Consider the following 19,340-nt stretch of genomic DNA (forward strand, 5'->3'; position numbering starts at 1 on the left):
TACACAAGATGAAATGGTTAAATCGGCTATGATAAGGTGGGCACAGGACATTGGGTATAACATTATGTTTGAGGACTGGGAAAGGTTGTGGAGTACTGGGTTGAACTTTACTGCATGTAATGCTTTGAAAGAAAATGTAATGAAAATGATATATAGATGGTATATGACCCCAGTCAAACTTGCAAAAATTTACCACCTGTCTGATAATAAGTGTTGGAAATGTAAAGAGAGTGAAGGAACATTCTTCCACCTCTGGTGGACCTGCCCTAAAGTGAAGGCGTTCTGGGAAATGATTTATAATGAACTGAAAAAGGTATTTAAGTATACCTTCACAAAGAAACCAGAGGCCTTTCTTTTGGGTATTGTCGGCCAAGGGGTGGTAAAGAAGGACTTGATATTTTTTATGTATGCAACAACAGCAGCAAGGATACTTCTAGCAAAACACTGGAAAGCTCAAGATCTACCCACACTGGAAGAATGGCAGATGCAACTGATAGACTATATGGAACTGGCCGAGATGACCGGCAGAATCCGTGACCTGGGAGAGGAGAAGATGGAGGAGGACTGGAAGAAATTCAAGATTTATTTACAAAAATATTGTAATTTGAGTGAATGTTAAGCAGGATGCTAGATCATAAATAATTGAGCACCACTAAATTGGATGATTTAAGATAATAAGTGAGATTGAGAAAATATAAACTTTTTTTGAGAAATACAAGATTATAAATATACAGATGGGACATAAGAATGCAAATAAGATAATAAACTGCTGGAAAAAGTTACAACGATGAAAGTGGGAGCGGGAGATGTGAGGAAGTCCAAAGAAAATGTGAAATTATGTTAAGACATATGTTATATTGTTTATTATATCTACTTCTATTTGAAACCCTAATAAATATTTAAAAAAAAAAAAAAAAAGTACTTAATTCGTTCCGGAGGTCTGTACTTAACCTGAAACTGTTCTTAACCTGAAGCACCACTTTAGCTAATGGGGCCTCCTGCTACCGCCGCGCCGCCAGAGCATGATTTCTGTTCTCAACCTGAAGCAAAGTTCTTAACCTGAAGCACTATTTCTGGGTTAGCGGAGTCTGTAACCTGAAGCGTATGTAACCTGAAGTATATGTAACCCAAGGTACCACTGTATAAACACACAATGTGACATCAAATATTAAAAACTTTCCTATACAGGGCTGTCTTCAGATGTCTTCTAAAAGTCATAAAGCTGTCTATTTCCTTGACATCTGATGGGAGAGTTTTCCACAGGGTGCCACTACCTTAACGAGGGATAGCTCAGTCAGTAGAACATGAGGCTCTTAATTCAGGGCTTTGGGTGTTGGGCAAAAGATTCCTGCATTGCAGAGGGCTGGACTAGATGATCCTCATGGTCCCTTCCAACTCTATGGTTCTTGCTTACATACATACCGAGAAGGCCCTCTGCCTGGTTCCCTGTAACTTCACTTCTCGCAGTGAGGGAACCACCAGAAGGCCCTCAGAGCTGGACCTCAGTGTCCAGGCAGAACGATAGGGGTGGGGACGCTCCTTCAGGTATACAGGGATAAGGCCATTTAGGGCTTTAAAGGTCAGCACCAACACTTTGAATTGTGCTCAGAAACGTACTGGGAGCCAATGCAGGTCTTTCAGGACCGGTGTTATATGGTCCTGGCAGCCGTTCCCAGTCACCCGTCTAGCTGCTGCATTCTGGGTTAGTTGTAGTTTCTGTGTCACCTTCAAAGATAGTCCCACATAGGCACTTCCGGGTTGGCGCCATCGCCGAATGGCGGACTCCCTCCGAGCTCCGGAGGGAGCCTGCTCGGCAGGGGCTGGGTCCTACCGCACCGGCGATGCGGGGACCCTCAAAAACCACGGCCACGGAGGCCGTGGACATGGAGACTCGGCTGGCACCGCTAGCGCCCTCCCGACTCGTGAAGGAGCCTTTTTAAAGGCTACGGATCGGGTGCCGGGGAGAAGCGTGGTGCTTTGAGTCCTCTGCTATCCCTGCCGAGCGCAGCCGCATGCCATCCGGCGGAGAGCGCTGACTTCTTCTATTGAAAATTCGGACTTCTTAACAACAACCCGTGAGTAATTTGGAAACCGGGTTCAAAAGGAGAAAAAAAAAATTTTTTTTTCGGATAGGACACGAGCGGGGGGGGGATCCAAAAAGGAAGTCAGTCCCCCTCCCTACTGTAAACCTTCCAAAACAAGGACGGGGAAGCCAAGGTCCAAAAAGATTTATATTGCTGATAAAAACTAAGAATTCCACGATGGGGAACTACAAGAACTGTGCTGGAGGAAGAATTGAGGGAGAAGGGAAACGTGACCCCCCCCCCCTGGGAACCGGGGTGATTGAAGAGAGAGCCTGGTGAAGAGAGTCGGAGATTTTGACAGCTGTCAAAGTAGCTGTCAAAGTCGGAAAGCAGAGAGGATTTTATTATGAGAACTTTGCTGGTTAAATTTGTTACAATTTGCTATAACCCGTTAAAACTTGGATACAAAATGGCGAAAACATGGATAACAATCGGACTTTTGGACTAGAGAAAACAAAGTTACAACAATCCCCCTAGAGGAGTTTCGGGACATTACAAAGATGGTTGTAAGTGGAAAAATACCATTGGAATTTTACAGGACTGGTTATCTTCTGGGAAAGCTGCAAAACGGAAATAATATTTTGTCTACAGGGTGTTCAGTTAAAGGAGACAATAGAATTTTCTATTGAAGAAAGGAAGGGACTGAACGCAAGTTTTTGTTCCTGAATAACAATAATCCCTGCAGAGTTACTAAACTTCTGAATTAGAACGTTTCAGCAGCGGAACAAGAGGAAATTGGACTACAACTTGGAAAGAACAATGGGGGGAGTTTTATTAAAGATTTGAAGTTAAATGTCTTAAAAAATAATTATAAAAAGAAAAAGCCAGCAAGGAGTTGGGGGAAATAGGTGATTTATGGACTTTAAGAATTCCAGGCAGATAACATGGTTTGGTGGTCAGGGGGAAATTAAACCGGGGACAGGGGGGGGAGAACTAAAATCCAAAGGCTTGTCAACTTTTTTTTTTCTGAACTGGCTCTTTTTCACCTATTATATTTTTATTTCTTATTTCTTATATTTCTATTGTGTGGGGTGTCCTTATCTTTAAAAAAAGGGAAATTGTGGAATGAAAATGGGGTGGGCCCTGGGGAGAGAACTTTTGTCTTTTATTAAGGGTATTGATGAGGAGTGTATAAATTTTAAATTCGAATAATGGTCTAAACAAATTAAGTTTTAATTAGAACTGAGAGCTTGTGGAGCCAATAATATGAAAGGGGAATATGGTAGGGGTGGGGGAAGGGGGGAGTCCCGGAAAGTGGATGTATGAAAATAAGGCTTTGAATGTACTTTAATCTTTACTTTCTGTATTTTTGAAAATCTTAATAAATATCATTTAAAAAAAAAAAACAAAGATAGTCCCACATAGAACACATTAAAGTAGTCTAAGCGGGAGATAACCAGAGTATACTTAATTTGTCACAAGAGTCTATTCTTTTTTCTGCAGCAGGATAACATGCGTTCCTCGCTGAAAATTGGAACTACGTAACTGTTTGGTGGTTGTATGAAGAATCCTGAAAGCTTTGTCACCTTGACTGGTGATATAGTATTTTGTGTGCCAACCACTACCTGTACTTTACCTGAACGTTGAGTGAGCATACTCAGAAAGGCTTCACTTTTCTATTAAACAGCAACGAGGACAATATTGCACCCTGGAGTACACGCCAGCAGGAAGACCATGGGGCCAAAACACAGTCTCCCATTGCTGGTCCAACAGGACAACAAAGGTTGATTCAGTCTAGGTAATTTGATTCAGTCTAGGAGCTCAAGCAATTTCTCACCTACCACTCTCTCCAGCACTTCACCCTCAAAAGGGGGCATTTGCAACCAAGCTATAGTTGTTATAAACCATAGGTTCCAGGTTGAGCTTCAATGGTTTGCTGCCAAATAAGATCAAATAGGAAGAATTCCAAAATAGAGACCATAAGAACTGCTATAAGAAAGTAACTGAATGCAATAACAAAATTCTATGGGCTGCCCAATTTGCTAGTGGATTAAACACAGTATAACTACACATGTTTTTTAATCCTCTTGTTACACAATTCCTTGAGTTCAGCAAGAAGAAAATTAGTGATAATGCTTTCCATTTAATTAGTATATTACATGCACTGTAATTATTAGTGGGAAATGTTATATTAATGAAAGTGAAAGTTAGCAGTAAATTACCTTGTAGTTATTGTCAATTTCCCAAGCTACTGCTCCTTAAGATAACCCTCTCCCTATGGTCCTTCCGGTAATTTTTCCTTGCCTGATAAACATGATGATTAAACAGCACACAGTGCAAACCTTTGATACTTTTTAAATTAAATCCATGCCCAGCCTAAGGGCTGTGTCTGATTTCAACTAAATGTGTCAGTTAATCAGATAAAAAATTATCAGTAACTCAAAGAAACAGCAGCCTAAGGCTTCATCAGGGCTAGGGAAAGCTGAACAGAATAAGACATTCAGACAATATCACATTATGAGTAAAGGTTACTGATAAGCATAAAGCCAAACAGAGCTGTTCATCACCTTAATAATATCTATCTTTGGAGAACCGCTACATACAACAGTCAAATTATCGCTTTTTAAAAAGCAATTAGAAAAATGGGCTGCTATGCCAATACACCATTAAATTGAACATGCACTGGGGGGAACTAAGGATTATACTTGCAAAAATACAAGCTACTTTAAGAAATACCTCACAAAGAGATGCATTATTATTTCTAAATAAAAAGCACACACACTTGAAACAAGGTTTAGGATTGGCAAACAAAATTACTAGGCCAACAAATTGGATATTTATGTTCAAAATTTAATTACAGTCTAAATAAAGGAGAGTGCAGTTCACCCAGTCTCCTCTCCTATACCACCCTCCCCACCAAAGCAACATAATTACACCACTCTAATTAACACCCGGCCTATCTTCTCCAACTAAGGTCTACCTTTCCAACTCTTCTTCACTTTCTGCTGAGGCACTCACCTTGTTCTCCTCCATTATTCCTTTCCTCCTTCCCCATCAGTTATCCTCTGAGAAGACAGCTACTCTCCCGTTTCACTCTACTCCATCTTAACCGCTACCATGATTCTCCTTTTATAACTCTCCCCATCCCCAGCTCGTTCCTTATCAAACATTCCAAGTTCTTCCCCCATTTTGGAGGGGATGGAGAACCTATCCCTGAACTCTTCTAACCTCTGGCTGATTTGTATACTTTTCTTAACCACCACAGGCCTGAGACATGCCGTATACCCTTTCACTTTGACTCTCTTGCTTTCAACTACAGTGGTACCTCGGGTTACATACGCTTCAGGTTACATACGCTTCAGGTTACAGACTCCGCTAACCCAGAAATAGTGCCTCAGGTTAAGAACTTTGCTTCAGGATGAGAACAGAAATTGTGCTCCAGCAGCACAGCAGCGGCAGGAGGCCCCATTAGCTAAAGTGGTGCTTCAGGTTAAGAACAGTTTCAGGTTAAGTACAGACGTCCGGAACGAATTAAGTACTTAACCTGAGGTACCACTGTATAGGGTTGTCTGCCCTCCTCTTTCTGCAGTCTATTGAAAGCATCCTTGTCAAATATTATCTTGCTAGCTAATGTATGGGTCTCTATTCTGTCTTAGTCCTTCCAACCCAACTTCATTATGCTCTATGTTCTGATGATTCTTCTGACAGGCAGAAGAAAAACCACCTAAGAACAGATATTCAACATTTGCACTGTCTAGTCTGGCTCTCCACCTATTATATTTATTCAGATGCCTTGTGGCTGCCTCAAACTCAAAATTTCCAAGACCAAACTATTTGTGGTTCCAAAGCATTCTCACACACACTGATCCTTTATCTCTGTATCTCCTGACATCACAAGTCAGCATGTTGACTAAACAGATAGAATTGGATTACCTTAAATTCATCCACCTTTTGTTTTCCCAGTTTAGGATGCAATCCAAACTCCTCTGACACTGGGTTGTGGGGAGTTTGGATTAAAGGGCCTGTAATGCTCCCAATTCTCTATCCATCCCAATGGACTGAAATAACTATATCGAGCAGTGTGTAATCATAGACCCCTTTTCCTTATATTTTATTAGACTGTGTCCTGGCACCCATCCGGTATTTTACTAACCAATGTTGAGAGTAAATGGAATACTTTCTGGAAATTTAGGATAGCCTTGATTCTCTGTTTCAGGGGAGAAATACATCTGATGTGAAATGATGGGGGGGGGGGGATCCAAGTATATAATTAGAAAAATCTAGAAGTAAAAGGTAAGCCTTTGTCAAATGAATAAACACCCACAGTTTTGCTCTAAGCACTGCCAATCATTTTTTGTTTTCCACATACTGCTATTAGTTGCTGTGACTGGCATCAGCTTGTCAATGCCTCTGGCAGGAGCTGACTTCACACTCTCATGAGAGACACCATGAACTGAAACTAGAACCTTGTACACTGTGTGCGCTACCACAGAACTATGATTTGGAGACTAATAGTCCTATAGACCAGGAGGAGTCCTGCATTCATATGAATTGAGCTGGAATCTCCCTAGTGTGCATCAATGCGCTCTCAGAAAAGAACCACAAGAATCTAAGAAACCCATCTTCTCCAGCTGTGAGAACTTCTGTATGACAAGCATTCAGCCCTTTGTCATCATCATGCATTCCTGGCAAGAGCATAAATTTAGAATAAGGATGTAAGAGCCCTGCTGGATCTGACCAAAGGCCTGCCTAGCACAGCATTTTGTCCTCACGGTGGTCAAACAGATGCCTATGGGCAGCCCAAGCAGGACATGAACACAAAATTAGTATGCCGATCATATGACTCTGAGCAATGCAAAGTCGCTCTAATTTGGGACCCTGAAAACAGTCGTCCTAAGTACATAAGATCAGAGTGGGTTGGAAGTTGTCAGTATTAGGCTGTGGCCTACAGAATACTTCTATGGAAATTTAAGAACCCAATGTCAAATGCTTACTTTACTGTTTGAGAGACTGCTATTTACAGAGAAAGGCCACAGCCCCGCGCATAAATAAGGTTCGAAGTTCAAATCCCTGGCATCATCAGATGACTGACCTGTGCCTGAGAACCTGAAGAGCAACTGCAAGAGTAGTCAGTGCAAAGCTAGATGGCTCAGTGGCCTGACTCAGCATAAGGGACCTTCATATATTCAACGTGAAACCCAACACAAACTCAGTAATCTAAACGTGTGCCAACCAAGCTGGATAAAATGTATTATCAACAGCAGAAATGAACTGGCAAGACAAGAACAATTTGACTTTAGGAAAACACTCAGGTTTTTAAAATAAGGATATTGAACTGGAATGAAGGAGCATAGGGCTCTCAACTTTTCTCTGCATGCCACTATCCTTACTTTTTGATATTCCTTTTTATGTGATTGATTAAGGTGGTGCCTCTCCTCACAAGTCTTCTGGCCTGCTTTGGCTCACATTTCAGACCAGGTGTCTCAACATTAAAAAAAAGGGGGGAGATCTGATTCAGTAAGTTGTTTTTCGCACATTGCATGTTTTTAAGCAAGATAAAAATTTCAGCCAAAAATAAGCAAGAAGGCATCAAACACTTCAATGCTGCTGCTACAAAACTCCTGAAATAAGGAAGTACAAAAATACCTAAATGAAATGAACCATTGCTTACTTGAAAAGACGACATTTGATATGTGAAATTCAGATTTTTTTATTATTTTGAATTCATGACATAACAGGACTATGACTCAGGCAAGCCGAACTTTGAAGATGAAAAAGTGCAATGATGTTGTATATATGCAGATACTGAATGATGTCATGTCATATAGGCAAAATTTATAGAGTTATAATATAGGTTATATCAAGTAGCTTTATTCATGTAGGAAATGCCTTGATTTTCTTGCAACAGAAAATTGGCCGAGACTCACTATTTGGTTTGCCTCCAAATATGGAAAAATGTATCAAGGCCATGGTAAAAATCTGTCCAGGCCACCAAGGAAGCCTAACTTAGTCATGCAGTTGTTTTTCTCAGATCAAATGCATTTGTTTATTATAAGTTTATTGCTTCCTCAAAAAAACAAAACAAAACAAAATTTATTTTTTCACCCAAAGCCTAAGGGCAGTAAGTTGCATCCAGTGGTGTCCCTCTGTGGACAGAAGGCAATTTGAGCCAATAGTTTTGGGGTGTTTTTTTTAACAAATAGGAAGTGAAGCCATTTTTACTAATTGCAACTGGTTCCTCCATACTTCCACTGCTCACAATATTAAAACTCTTGAAATTGTAACATGATTGCCCATCACAGTGAGTTGGAGGCTGCTTCTCGATTTGGATAAAGGACTGTAGGAGGAGGTTTATGACTTCAAAGGTTAAACATTATAAATATTACAACAAGCCATGCATTGTGTTTATGCTTGTGGAGTTCCTACTCTTCTCGCAAACTAGGCCCTCACTGGCACTTTGGTCCAAACAGATGCAATCCTGTATACGACCAGTATAATTCCAGGAGCCAGATATTGTACTCCTGTTTTATGAACTACTACTGTTCTGTTTTCAAATTATATTCATGCTTCTCTTGATCAAACAGTATGGACATGAGATAGAAAGTATCTCATGGATGGGAAAACCTGCTGCCTAATAACTACCACCCTTATAATTCTGGCCAATACCACCCATTACTATTGTATGTTTATTGCACAAACTATTGCACTTTGTTCAATGGGATCTCCTTTCAAATAAATTTACACAGCCTTAGGCTTCTAAGCAAGTGATCTTGCATGCATACAAGAAATGTCATACATGCAACTTTCTCTTGTTTCTAAGTAGGTGTAATTTTTTTCAATGCACACAGGCCATGTAATAACATGTATAAAGTCCTGTCTCCTGTATAAAACATTTAATGTTCTTGCTCTGGATCAATGCTTCCCAGTTTTCCATACATAGATGCTCTCCCAATGGTCCTTTGAATCCGGTCCTTGGTGCAAGGCCTAAATCTAAGCACACAGACCTAACAAATCATAATAGTTACAAGGTGAATTCTATACAGGCCAAACAAAAGCTCACTCAATGCTCAAAATAACTGAACTATAGCTACAGGAATCAATGTTGAATACAATACAAAGAAAAATACTCTTAAATCAATCACTGATCATGAAAGCAACATCAATAATTCTACCACAGACTAAACAAAAGCAGAAGTTTTCAGTCTTTAGCTTTTTCTTTTTTTTCTTTTTAGTGTTTTTCTAGCTTCAGACAGGAAATAGGCATTTTAAATATATAGAGCTCATTAAAGGGGCCCACTAAACTGTTCCGTAATGGTAAAAGATTTTGCATTCAACGTACCACTACAAACTAGAGGTTTTAATGGCCATGTCCATAACAGAGTTGTCAGGATACTTTTAAACTTGATACTTTAAAGAAAACAACTGACATCATGAAACCTAATTATTAGAATCTCACTTTGACAAATCTTTACCGAGCTTCAGACACACATAAGTAGAAGAAAAATATCCATCTATAAAATGAAAAATGCCTGATTTTAAAAAATGAAATAAATTCTCTGTTTGGTGCCGATACAGAAATAAAGTTAATGTCTCATAAACTGTGGGCCTTTCGTGCTCCCACCATGCAAGTTCGTGCAACTGCACACAATGCAGGCAAGACAGCTATTAAGCATCTCCAACGAAAAGCCTTTCTTACATTCTAGTACGGACTTTTTTAAAAGACAAAGAATAAGCAGGGCTCTCTGATAATAGAGCTGAAAATCTGTGTGCAGAAGTAAAATAGCTGCTAAAATTGTTCCACAAGCTCTTCTGCAAGAGTTCATGTAGCATGGTAAGCAGCTTCTATAGCAGTTCTCATGCTTCAATTTGTGCCAGAAACTGCACAAGCTGAAGAATCTGTGGATTTAGTGCTCTAACGAGAGTTGTTAAAACAACTCTAAGGCAAGGAGAAGATGCCTTCCACATGCAGAACGGCACCCTTGGATCCAACCCATTGTTTAAGTGAGGCAAGCAGATTATGTTGTAGCAACCATAATAACCAAATGGTATTCTTTTGTTTTGATAACTGCCAGAGAGAGGAGATAAAACTTGGTTTCTATTGGATCAGATTTCTGTAGGTGACAACGCTAAAATTATTGGTGGTGGTGGTGGGGAGACATATCGCAACACAGAAAATTAAGAGCAAGAACCAAAGAGCTTTGGGTAGAGAGCATGGGGCCCTCCGTGTGTTTTTGACTACAAGTCCCATCTCTGGCTATTGGCTATGTTGGTTAGGGTTGTTGGGAGCTAGAGTCCAAGAACATCTGGGGAGCCAAAGGTTTCCTACTCTTGGTGCAGAACCTCCATATAAGCATGCAAATATGCTTACAGAATTACAGAATAGAATAATAGAACTGTAGCGTTAGAAGGGTTTCCGAGGGTCATCTAGTCTAACCCCCTGCTTAGTTTCCAGGCCCTTTAGCATCTTGGTCGCCCTCCTCTGCCCACATTCCAGCTTGTCAATGTCCTTATTAAACTGTGGCACTCCAGGTGTGGTCTGATCAAGACAGAATAGAATGGGACTATTACAGGCAAACTCTGACCCTCCAGATGTTTGGGACTACAATTCCCATCATCCCTAGCTAACAGGACCAGTGGTCAGGGATTATGGGAATTGTAGTCCCAAACATCTGGAGGGTGGGAGTTTGCCTATGCCTGGACGATTACTTCCCTTGATCAGGACACTATGTTTCTGATGACATAGAATAGCATTGGCTTTTTTTTTTGGGTGCTCTATTGCATTGTTGACTCATGTTACGCTCCAAGACCCCTAGGTCCTTTTCGCATGTACTACTGGCAAGCCAGGTGTCCCCCATCTTAAACTTGTGCAGCTGGTTCTTCCTGCCTAAGTCTAGAACCTCATTTTGTTTGTTTGGGCCCAGTTCTCCGATATGTCAAGGCCATCTTGAATCCTGATTCTGTTTTCTGTGGCACTGCTACCCCTCCCAGGTTGGTGTCATCTGCAAATCTGATAAGCATCCCCTCAATACCTTTATCCAAGTCACTGTTTTGCAGGATGACAAGGAACCGTTAAAATAAAAAAAATCCTTCCAGTAGCACCTTTAAGACCAACTAAGTTAGTTCTTGGTATGACAACACGGCTACCTATCTGTAAAAGGAACCGTTAGTGAGCACTCTTTGGGTTTGGTCAGTCAACCAGCTATAAATCCACCTAACAGTTACCTAGTCCACTCTACATTTTATTACCTTCTCCACAACACTATCATGAAGTCAACCTCCCCCTTCCACCACAACCCTATTATTCCAGGGGGGTCACTGTAATAGACTAGGATGAAATATGAACACCTTCAGTCAGAACTCTATGAAGCTTCTTCGAGGCCAAAATTTTGTGCACAAAAGGTTTCATAATGTGGCAACATAGGAAACTTACAAAACATGCATTTCACTTTGCATAGTATTAAGAGTTGTTAAGCAATTGCTTTCAGCTGAAAAGAACCAATTACGAATGAGTCACTCAAACGATCATTAACAAAAGATTTTATAAATTGCAATTTTAATAGTATTTGAGTAAAAAAAACCTCTGAAGAGAAAACGAAATAAAGAATAAATGAAATTAACTGTGATAAATCAAAAGAAATTAAAGTTTAACAATGACTTGTCATTTATTTACCCTAACAAAATAAATGCACATGAGAACAATAAGTGACAGTATCTTGGTGAGGGGAGCCGAAAAAGGGATTTTGGTACAAAGAGAGGTACAGGCTGCCATTGTCAAATAGGCTATTTGCAAATCGTGACATTCACTTCGATATCCACTGTTCAAACTGTGATTTGAGGATCCAAGTCATTGCTCTCTGAAATTCAAAACATATAGCTAAGCTGAATTACAAGCAGTACAAAAATGCTTGGAGAATTAGGAAAGCATTTAGAGCAAGGATGGGGAACTTGCGACCCACTGAATATTCCTGGACTACAAACTCACATAATCTCTGATCATGCTTCTTAGGGCAGATGGAATACGGAATCCAACAACAACTGGAAGGTCACAGGTGCTTCCTCCCTAACTTAGAACTCTTGTTTTGAAAAAAGGGTTCTGTATTGATATATATATTTGTTACAACAAAATACACAAAGTATGACAATCGAGGGATGGACTTGAATCAACATCAGCATGACAGATCATCCCCTTCACTTTGACTATAGCAGTCTTGCCCCTGAGAAGACTCCTAAGGCAGGATAAGCCAACATAGTGCCCTCTAGTAATAGTCGTAGTTGGACTACAATTCTCATCATCTCTTACCATTGGCCATGTTGACTACGGCTGGTGGAAGCTGTAGTCCAACAATAGATGAATAGGACCACGTTGGCTAAGAGTGTCCTAAGAGTTAGAAACCCCTCTCAAAGGTCTGAAGTGGGACACAGAGTTCTGTAGAGGGAAAGAAGAAATCATGGCACATCTTACATAAGTGGAGGTGCTTTTTCATTCATTTGCAAGCACCTTTGGACCCCACTAAAAATCTCCTTATTTGATAAGCTGGTTTAAAACAACTTCTAGAAATATTTAACATCTAAAAGGTGAAAAGCAGCCTAACAACAAAAATATAGGCTACTGGCACAGTTTGCTCTGGTCCAAAAAGTGCTCACTTGGGAGTAAGTCCCTTTTTGTTCAAAAGGATGTAAGTATACCGAAGTATATAAGCGCTGAAAGCAGCCTTAAAGTCTGCTCCCATGTGTGTTTACTCAGAAGTCAATCACACTGAGTTCGAAAGGGCCTCCCCCCCCCCCAAATAATAGGGTATAGATTAGCCTATTAAATAGTCTCGCTATTAAATAGTCTTGCCTTATTTATCAAGGCCTACATTGTCAGGATTCTGCAACACTAACTGCGAAAGCCTTCACAAGATGTCACCTCCTACAACCAGGATATCCCTCTGCTCCCCCAGTTAAATCAACTGCAAATTTTATATGGCTGAGATGTATACTTAACCTTCTGCTCTACATTTTTAAAAATATAATATATTTAGCAAAACAAAAAAAAACCTTGTTACTTTTTCTCTATTAAAATTTTATTTTGTTTTATAGTTTATAATGTATCAATAGAATTAAGTTTGTTCCAAAGTTTTCTCATGAATTGTAATTTGTTGACACATTTTTAATACAGGGGTACCTTGGTTCCCAAATGGCTTGGCTCCCGAACGCCGCAAACCTGAAAGTAAGTGTTCCAGTTTACAAACTTTTTTTGGAAGCCAAACGTCCGTTTCGGCTGTCGGCATTGTTTCCGGGGCCAAACAAAAGCTGTGCCTTGGTTTGCAAATGTTTTGGAAGTCGAACAGACTTCCAGAATGGATTGTGTTTAGGAACCAAGGTACCACTGTACTACATTCAAAACTATAGCACATGTTACTCTTTTACAAACTGTAACTTGAATAGTGCCAATGTTGACCAAGTTTTGGTTATCAGTCTTTTGCTTTTAGCAGGGCAATCCAACATCAGCAAAAGGGAAGGTTGGGTGGAGCATTGGTGCTGTTGTTGAAGGAGCAGTAAGGCTTTGGCTCCAGCAGATCTTAAGTCACCCACGGTTTACCCTTTGCACACCTCCTTTTAGACACTCCCATCACTGGATGGGACAAACAATGGAGAAGCAGAAGTTTCTGTGGCTGCTAGGGGAGGCTTGAAAGAGAAGGCCTCCATCTCTACCCTCCCTCCCCAAAGGAACATGTGATTCTCCCTGTGGAACGCCCTCCCACCAGATGTCAAAGAGAACAACAACTACCAGACTTTTAGAAGACATTTGAAGGCAGCCCTGTTTAGGGAAGCTTTTAATGTTTGATGTATTACAGTATTTTAATATTTTTAATATTTTTTTGGAAGCCGCCCAGAGTGGCTGGGGAAGCCCAGCCAGATGGGCGGGGTATAAATAATAAATTATTATTACTATTATTATTATTATTATTATTATTATTATTATTCCCTAAGAGGGGTTTTTTTGTTTTGGATAAACAAACATCCCTTAATCCTCTTGTACTTCTGTAACAAAGCTTTAAAAAAACAACCAACCCTATCCCTCGAGGGAATAATGTTATATTAAAGTAGATGATTCTTTTATCATTTGAAAAGGAAAAAAAAATGTTTTCTATTACAAGACGGGGGAGCATCAAAATCTACATTTAAATGGAAATATTGTGAAATGTACGGGACAAAGAAAATAGCTGTTGAGTATATTCAGTTTACATACATTCTGAAAACACACTTTGAAAATGCATTTACAACTTTGCGGCAATAAATATGCACAGTTTGTAAACGTTCAGGAATGCCGAGGGAACTTTGGTTTTAACATGAAAACCTTGTGCAGCTGAAGCTCTTTGCATAATACTGGGGAGATTGTGTACTGGGGAGAGATCATATATGGTAGGATTTTTCAAACTTGCTAGTATTTAGCATAATCACAGACTTGGTTGGGGTCTTGTAGGTCATCTAGGGATTCTAGTTGATCTAACAGCTCAATGCAGAAAATCTAGAGGTCTAGAGCATCTCCAAAATGTAATTTTCCAGCCTCACCTCCAGTGAAGGATTGCCTGCCCGCCCACCCTTCTAGGTAAGTTGCTCCACTGTTAAAGTGCTATTCCTGACAAGAAGTTATTCCTAACTTCAACAAAAATCAACCTTCCAGTACACTGCAATACCTCAAGGACCGCCTCTTTCCATATGAACCTACAGGCCCTTCTTCATGTGTCTCCTCCATAATAATAATAATAATAATTTATTATTTATACCCCGCCCAGCTGGCTGAGTCTCCCCAGCCACTCTGGGAGGCTCCCAATCAAATGTTAAAAACAGTACAGCATTAAATATTAAAAACTTCCCTGAACAGGGCTGCCTTCAGATGTCTTTTAAAGATAGGATAGCTGCTTATTTCCTTCACATCTGAAGGGAGGGTGTTCCACAGGGCGGGCGCCACTACTGAGAAGGCCCTCTGTCTGGTTCCCTGTAACCTCACTTCTCGCAATGAGGGAACTGCCAGAAGGCCCTCAGCGCTGGACCTCAGTGTCTGAACGATGGGGGTGGAGACGCTCCTTCAGGTATACAGGACCATCTCCATGAGAGGTCTGGAGGGTGGCAACACGAGAACAGGATTTTTTCTTCAGTGGCTCCCCGCTTATGGAATGCTCTCCCCAGGGAGCTTGGCCTGGTGTCTTCATTATACAGTGCTACCTCGGGTTAAGAACTTAATTCGTTCTGGAGGTCTGTTCTTAACCTGGAACTGTTCTTAACCTGAAGCACCACTTTAGCTAATGGAGCCTCCCGCTGCCGCCACGCAATTTCTGTTCTCATCCTGAAGCAAAGGATCTTAACCCGAGGTACTATTTCTGGGTTAGCGGAGTCCGTAACCTGAAGCGTATGTAACCTGAAGCGTCTGTAACCTGAGGTACCACTGTACACCTTTAAGTGCCAGGCAAAAACGTTCCTCTTTAACCAGGCCTTTGGTTGATTCTCATCCAATGCCTTTTTAAAATGTGGGGTTGGGGGGGTTATTCGGTTGTTTCTGCTTTTATTTTAATTGTGTATTCTGTGGTTTTATATTGTGATTTTACCCTGTGAACTGCCCTGAGACCTGCGGGTTTAGAGCGGTATACAAATGTTATAAAATAAAATAAAGCCTCAATCTGCAGCCCTTTAGACCTGGTCTTTGGGCAGCAGAAAAAAGTATTTGCTCTCTTCTACAAAACAGTTTTTCAGGTATTTGAAGAGTGCTACCATGCGGTCCCTCAGTGTTTTTCCCCTTCTTCCCAAACTTAACACACCCAGTTCCTTTAATCTTTTTTCACAGGACTCTTTTCCCATTCCACTGACCATCTTTGCTGTTCTCCTCTATACCCATTCTAATTTGTCTACATCTTTATTAAGACTGTAACACCCAGAACTGGACACAGTACTTCAGAGGATGTCTGACTAGCCCAGAATAAGGAGGAGCTACTGCTTCCTGGGATGGTTCTGCCCAGTATCATGTGGTTTTGACCAGTAATATGCCCCTCTCAATAGCTGAGATGTAGAAGATTTTTTATTTAATGTATCCTGCCCTTCCGCAAACAGAGCCAAGGGCAGCTTAACATGAAAACATTTTAAAAAAAACAACAACCCAAAAACAAACCTCTAATTATCCATGAAATAACAAGAGGCAGTGATGCTATTAAACAGATAGAGCTGTTCAAACTATGAGTCAAAGGCCTGCAAAATAACTGGGACTGAAGTGGTCTCTGCAATAAATACAAAGTAGGGTACAGTTGGATCTCAACCGGGATCTAATGGCTTCCAGTGCATTAGATTCTGGAATTTCAGAATCAGTGATGTTCCCAGAATCTCTAGGACATGCTTACTATCATAACCATCATTCTTGTCAAGACACATACAAATATGACTGCAGGGTGACAGCTTTAAGATCCAAACTGAGCGAGAGCTGCTCCATAAGGCATGACCACCAATTTCATAATACTAGTCTAAATTGCTATTGAGAACTAAGTAGAACAACAATAACAAAAAAGCCATTTGTATTATCAGGAGCTATTGCTCATTACCATGTTCTGGAACAACAATTTAGGGTTTGGGTGATTTTGGTTACTGTTTTAATCAGATACTTATATATAATTAATCTTGGTTCATCTGGAAGGCTCTGTGGCAAGAAAATCCATATTAAAAAAAACTAATGAGAAGCACAACAGGACAATTCTGAAGTAAAATCAATTCTGACTACAAAAAGGAATATGCTAATCTTCCAAGACAAAACTGTGGCGAGTTACACAATTTAAACACCTTCAATAAAATGACGTACATTGTCTCACCATCCAGCTAAATAATAAATGAAATTCCTTTTCCATTTGAAGAACCTAAAAAATAGCAAAGAAGAAGATATTGCAAAAGGCAAGAGACAGTGTTTGAGTGGAACCTTAATTTCAAGCTTGATGACTGCATCTCTCTGAGAATAATGGAGGAAAACTTTATGAAGCATAGGGTAAAGGCTTCAATAAGAACTGTGTGAGAAAGAGGTTCCTACAAGGAGCTAGTCATTAAGGAAAACAAAGCCTGTAAATAAATAGAATCAAGTTTCTATCTTAGCGCTGGCAATATTCACACAATGAAATCTGTCAAAACAATGAGATCTCAAAAGCACAACCTAGCATTTTTCAGTTCTTGCCGCACGTCATGAGCTGAACATCAAGAATAGACTTTAATAGCAATGACTCACAATAGCAACTTTCCCCAGCCTAGTGTTTTGGACTAAAAGCCCCTTCAGACCCTCCATAATGGCCACTGGTAAGGGATGGTGGGAGTTGTAGTTGATGGAGAGCCCCAGATTGGCAAAGAATGGTTTATAAAGTATACAATGTGCCATCTTAAATGAAAACAAAAAATGCAATTTAAAAGAAAATCAATCTGTAGTAATTCTTTTACTGGGCAAGGCTTGCCCATAAAATGGGAGCCTGCAACATAAAAGAGGCATAGGCGCTCCAATGCCAATGTGGCAACATAGCCTTAACTTTGAACTGAGCCTAAGCCAAGCCATGGCTAAGCATCAATGCATAAACATGCAGGTACTCACAACAGAATTTGCAGCCACCTCACTCCTTCCTCAGGCCTTCTGCTCTGAGCTACCCAGAGCTAAGGCATCATTTGGCAAAGCTTTATGTTCAGGTCTGGACTTATGGTCTGTCGGTCAGTCTCAATGCCCCCCTCTCAAAACCCTTGAGCTATGAGCCAAGGTTTGCTCCTGGCTTACCACTTACGGTCTGCCTGGGAGAGATAAACCATGCGTCCAAATTCTGGCATAAAGCTAAGCCAACTGATGTCTTAGCTCTAGGTAGCATGGCATTAGACTAGGACAAGGGGAAGACGGAAGTGGTTGCAATTTTTTCCTGCTAGGAATACCTGCACATTCAAACTCAGCCATGGTCTGACTTAGTGTTGCATGCAAACTGCGCCATATAAATGCGAGTTCACATGTTTTGCTTCCTGCCTGCCCCTACAGGTATTTGTGGGGGCCGGGGAGTCTGGACTGTGGAGGGCAGCTGAATCATGGAGACTGGTTCATTTTTGGACTGGGGGTTGCCAATTGTCCAGCTCCCTCCCCTCCATTTTTTTTAATGTTCTCCTTTTCTCCCTCCCAGCACCCTGGAAGCTATGGATAATATGCTCTCTCTTACCTTCTAAAGAGCCAACCATTCTCAAAGGCTAGAAAGTGCAGAAGAGGAGCAATACCAATATCTTCCATACTAACAAGGAACAGGCAAGAGACAGTATTAGCAGCGCAGGGGGGAAATCCACTTTTCTTAATGTGTGTTTACAAAACAGAAATATATTTACTATTTTAGAAGGTAAGTTTCCTTGTTCTGGGTAAAGAGCTATTCAATATTGCAGGTATTGAAGATATGGAAAAGTCGAGTTACACAATATGACGCCAATGGTTCCGTGTTCAAAAGAAAATTATTCAGTAATAATTATTAGATCAATATAGGGCCACGTATGTGTTTTTTTATATATATATATATATATATATATATATATATATATATATATATGGAGTTGAACAAGACAAAGGCAACATCAGTTCAAGGACAAAGGAATGGAAATAAAAATTTTAAAAAAATGTATGTATGGAAAAAACGGCTAAGAACACATTTTATTATCCCTTTATTAAAAGTTAAAAGCAAAGGCACTTTACACTATTAATTTCCCTTAATTTTTCTACACACCTGTCACTCCACTCCCTGCATGCACACCACCCCCCTGCAATAATGACACTGTCAGCATCCCTTATGTAGCTCCCTCCTAGTTTGCATGGTCTCTTCACCCTCCTGCTGTCCCCATAAATACATAGAAGTCCCTGTCTCAGCCACTGGAAGCAAGGAGACTAAGTGCGATAATAGAATTTGTGCATGAACAGTTCCTTTTATTGACAATTTTCAAAAGCTTTTCCAGGTCTGGGTGTCTTAAAATTCAGTGAACAGGGACCAAATGTCCATGGCTTATATTATATAGTATATCATCAATAACACACCATGCTGTACTGCCATAAAGTAGCGTAATTGAACCTATGTCACACTTTCTGTTACATGGCACTATTTTCTGAGATTCTGTACTTTGTTTACTAAGGTTTTCTTTCTCCTTGTAGTGATCACACTCCTGCCTTCTTCTCCCCCTCCTCAGGCATCCTAAATGAATAATAATGTGGCAAAGCTTGAAAACAAATTAACCTACTTACTACTTCTTTTTTAACATCAATTTCTGAAGTCTGAATTATTATTTTTTACTGATGTCTGTCTT

General features: G+C 40.3%; 1 protein-coding gene and 1 long non-coding RNA gene across 2 annotated transcripts in view; both read right to left on the reverse strand.

Moving 5' to 3' along the window:
* DPH6 (diphthamine biosynthesis 6) overlaps positions 1-19,340 on the reverse strand; it is a 240,207-nt gene that overhangs the window by 192,804 nt on the left and 28,063 nt on the right. The gene's annotated exons all lie outside the window — the stretch shown is intronic.
* Positions 11,652-16,778, reverse strand: LOC308462634. The gene is made up of 3 exons (XR_013979240.1): positions 15,876-16,778; positions 12,325-12,450; positions 11,652-11,878 (listed from the first exon to the last, which is right to left on the reverse strand). It is a non-coding gene; the product is annotated as an uncharacterized lncRNA (long non-coding RNA).

This window comes from Podarcis pityusensis, assembly GCF_964106645.2.
Source record: "Podarcis pityusensis genome assembly, chromosome: 1".
Lineage (NCBI taxonomy): Eukaryota > Metazoa > Chordata > Lepidosauria > Squamata > Lacertidae > Podarcis > Podarcis pityusensis.